The sequence below is a fragment of the Orycteropus afer genome, unplaced genomic scaffold (genome assembly GCF_000298275.1).
Source record: "Orycteropus afer afer isolate SDZICR_OR568_19922 unplaced genomic scaffold, OryAfe1.0 scaffold00546, whole genome shotgun sequence".
Lineage (NCBI taxonomy): Eukaryota > Metazoa > Chordata > Mammalia > Tubulidentata > Orycteropodidae > Orycteropus > Orycteropus afer.
In genome coordinates, this window is record NW_006922133.1 from 156,336 (window position 1) to 160,347 (window position 4,012).

The following is a 4,012-nucleotide window of genomic DNA, read 5'->3' on the forward strand; positions in this document are numbered from 1 at the left end:
TAATAAAAAAAAATATATTTGATATGTCCAAATATATCAAATTACTTTTATTAATGGATTATGTCTTTAATATCATTCTCAGATGTTCCTCATCTTATTGTTATTGTTGTTGTTAGGGGCTATTGAGTTGTTTCTGACTCATAGTGACCCTGTGTACAACGGAACAAAACACTGTCCATTCCTGCGCTGTCCTCACAATCATTGCGATGCTTGAGCCCCTTGTTGCAGCCACTGTGTCAATCCATCGCATTGAGGGTCTGCCGTCTTTTCTCTGAATTTCTGCTTTAGCATGATATCCTTCTCCAGGGACCAGTCTCTCCCAGTAACATGTCCAAAGTACATGAGACAAGTCTCACCATCCTTGCTACTAAGGAGTACCTGGCTATATTTCTTCCAAGACAGAAAGGTTATGAAAATATTCACCTCTATTTTCTTCTAGGAGAGTGAACTTCAAAATTATCTGTATTGACAAAATACATACGCTTAGGCCCCACCTCATATCTATTGAATCAGAATCTCTAGAGAGAGGAGTGACTGTGTGTTTTTTAAAAAGATCCCAAACTTCCAGTCGAAAAGGACTGAGTCAGCACACACGTTTACCTCCCAAATCACATGAAACTGACTGAAGAAATAATAAATTGAGACTATGTCTACAAGATCAATTTCAGATGGGTTAAGAATTTAATTGTGAAATGCCAAATTCAACTCTTAAAAGAACACATAAGAGGATAGCTTTGTGACCCCATGGTAGGGAAGGATTTCTGAAATAAGAGACACACACACAAACACACACACACAAGATTTAATAAATGGTTCGAGTGGAGAAGGAAATGTCGTGTTTTCTGATCCTGTACAGTCTTCTCTCAATTGCCCAAACCCAAACCAAACCCATTGCCATTGAGTGAATTCCAAGTCACGGTGACCCCCTGTGTTACAGAGGAGAAGTGTGCTCCATAGGGCTCTTTGCCTGTAATCTGTACCGAACCAGATTGCCAAGTCTTTCTTCTGCATGCCACTTAGTGGATTCAAACTGCCAGCTTTTTAGTTAGTAGACTAGCGCTAACCATTTGCACATGCCAAAGACTCCGCCCCAGTTGAAGATGCCCCCAAGTATATCCAATCTCTACTGGATAATATATTACATGGGACCATCACAACTTGCTTCCGTGGAAGAGAGTTATTTTCTTTCCCTTCTGTGATTCTTGACAAATACTAAGAAGCACAGTGTAAGAACATAAAAGAGACAAACCAACTGTCGTGAAGTCGGATCCGACTCATAGCAACCCCTCCTTGGGTTTCTGAGGTGGTATCACTATGGAAGTAGATTGCCCAACCTTCCTTCTACAGAGTGGCTGGTGGGTTTGAACCGACAGCCTTCTGGTTAGCAGTCAAATGCCTTAGGCACTATGCTACCAGAGCGCCTTAAAAGAAAGTGTGTTTTAATTCAGACCTTCACAAACCTAGATATTAGCTGTAGTACCACATTATCCCAACCCAAAATACTGAACAATGATGGATTTATTGTTGCCCTAATTTAAAACAAGCCTGATTTATTTTTAAAAATGTAACCTCAAAACGCAACTCGCCAGTCATGATATGGAATGCATTATATGCTTAACCAAAAAAAACCAAATGCTACTCAGTACAGTGCACTTGAAAATTCTCTCGCTATTAATAGATCTCCAGAATGGCTGTGATCTGCTGGATTTGATACATTCAGGTTTTGGCAGCTGCTGAGGATTGAAAAAGAAAAAAAAAAAAAAGGCGTTCCATACGTTATTACTTAATAAAGAAACTAGGTCATGAAATAGCCCTTTGGTGAATTATTTAAAAAAGATTTTGAAGAGCCCAACTGCATCTTTAAAATGTCCCTGTTGCTGAATATGTTTGGCAAAGCAGCAGTGTGATTAGCAGACTCCTTATCTGGCACTGTGTTAAATCGAGAGCAACTTGGGGTGCCCTGTCATTTACTTCTCTTCATCCGGCACAAATACTTTAAACATTGTGCACCCTCAGCAAGTATTTGCTGAATCTAAATGCAACCCTCTCTTTCCTTTTATATTTTGAGGGCCCGACACTGAGCCACTGATTCAAATGTTTGTATTGAGGATGGTGTTAATTTCCTAGGGTGGCTTTAAACAACAAAAAAGTGTTGTCTTACGGTTCTGGAGGTTAGGAGCCTCAATTCTGGGTGTCGGCAGGGGCCATGTTCTTTCCAAAAGTTCTAGGGGCAGATCGTTTCTTGTATCTCTCAGTTTCTGGTAGCCCCAGGAGTTTCTCGGCAAGGAACAACAGCATAACTCCATGGTCACATGGCTGTTTTGCCTGTCTGTATCTCTGTGCTTTTTCTCCTCTTTTATAAGGATTAGGACCCACCCTATCCTAGAATGTCCTCATATTAACTGGTAACATCTTTAAAGATGCTATTTCCAAACAAGGTCATGTTCACAGGTAGTGGGGGTTAAGATTTCCACATACATTTTGGGAAACTCCATTCAATCTATAACAAGAACTTTTTTTTTTTTTTTGCAGTGTTTCTTCCCCTCTCCTCCCACCCCTGGTAACCAACAAAGAAAGTTTCCTTCCATATATAAACCTTTCCTTGACTTTTTACAATAATGAACTAATACAATATTTGTCCTTCTGTGATTGACTTATTTCACTCAGCATAATGTCCTCCAAGTTCATCCATGTTATGTGGTGTTTTGCAGATTCTACATTATTCTTTAGGGTTGCATGATATTCCATTGTGTGTATGTACCATAGTTTGGTTATCCATTCTTCTGTTGATGGGCACCTAGGTTGCTTCCATCTTTTGGCTATTGTAAATAGTGCTGCGATGAACATAGGTGTGCATGTATCTGTTCTTGTCTTGGCTCTCACTTCTTTAGAATATATATCTAGTAATGGGATTGCTGGATCAAATGATATTTCTGATTCCAACTGTTTAAAGAATCCCCATACTGGTTTCCACAGCAGTGTATGAGAGTCCCAATCTCTCCATATGCTCACCAACATTTGTTATTTTCTGTCCTGTTAAACTTTGCTATTAGTGCTGGGGCCAGATGGTATCTCATTGTTTTGACTTGCATCTCTCTAATGACTAATGATTGTGAACATTTCTTCATGTGTTTGTTGGCCACCTGAATAACCTCTTTGATGAAGTGTCTATTCATGTCTTCTCTTCATTTTTTAATTGTCAATCTGTAACAAAGACTTTTAAGAACACATCTGTAGGACAGATAAAAACATTTTCAAGAGTTTAAGGTCACACTGATCTACCCTGCTAAGCTCAAACTATTTTTAAAATATTTAATCATAAAACATTCCCACTCAGTCATCCTTTTAAAGACAAACTTGTTTTTTTAAGAGATTAAAAAGAAAACTCTAGTGGATTTTACTGTTCTTTCTTTTATTAAAAGAAATACTTGTCTTAGGTTGGATACTCTTAGATGAGGACTCTTATCCGGAAATGGGACTGGAAGGGGAAGACCACCAAGGAAGGGTGAGGTAGTGAGCAAATTCCCAAGGAGGGAAACTTGAATTCAGTCCTTCTCTGGGGATAGTGTATATGCTGACCAGGGAACAAGAAAGTTGGGTTATTTATAGAACGTCTCCCCTCCCCCAATAATAATCAGTAGAACAGGACTTGCTGCATCAAAGATTCCCAGACACTTCCAGCTCTCCCTGGAAAGTGGGTTTCAGCATCCAGAGGACTGTCCTCCAACAAAGAGATGTAATGCCAGATGTTGCGTGAGTGCTGGTGGAAGGGGAGATATGCATGAAAAGGGTTCCAAGGAAATATGTGCAGGCATCTGGCAGCACCTGCCTCACTCTCTACAAGAGATAATTTGTCAAGGTCTTCACAAATAATAAGCAAGTTCAGGTACAAGGATGAAAGATACTATAGCAGTGATGGAAGATTTGAGGCAGGCATATTTTCTCTGATGTTCCTACCTCTATTTCCCCTGGACTGAATCAATTGAAAAGACATTAAAGAAGAGTTTAGTTT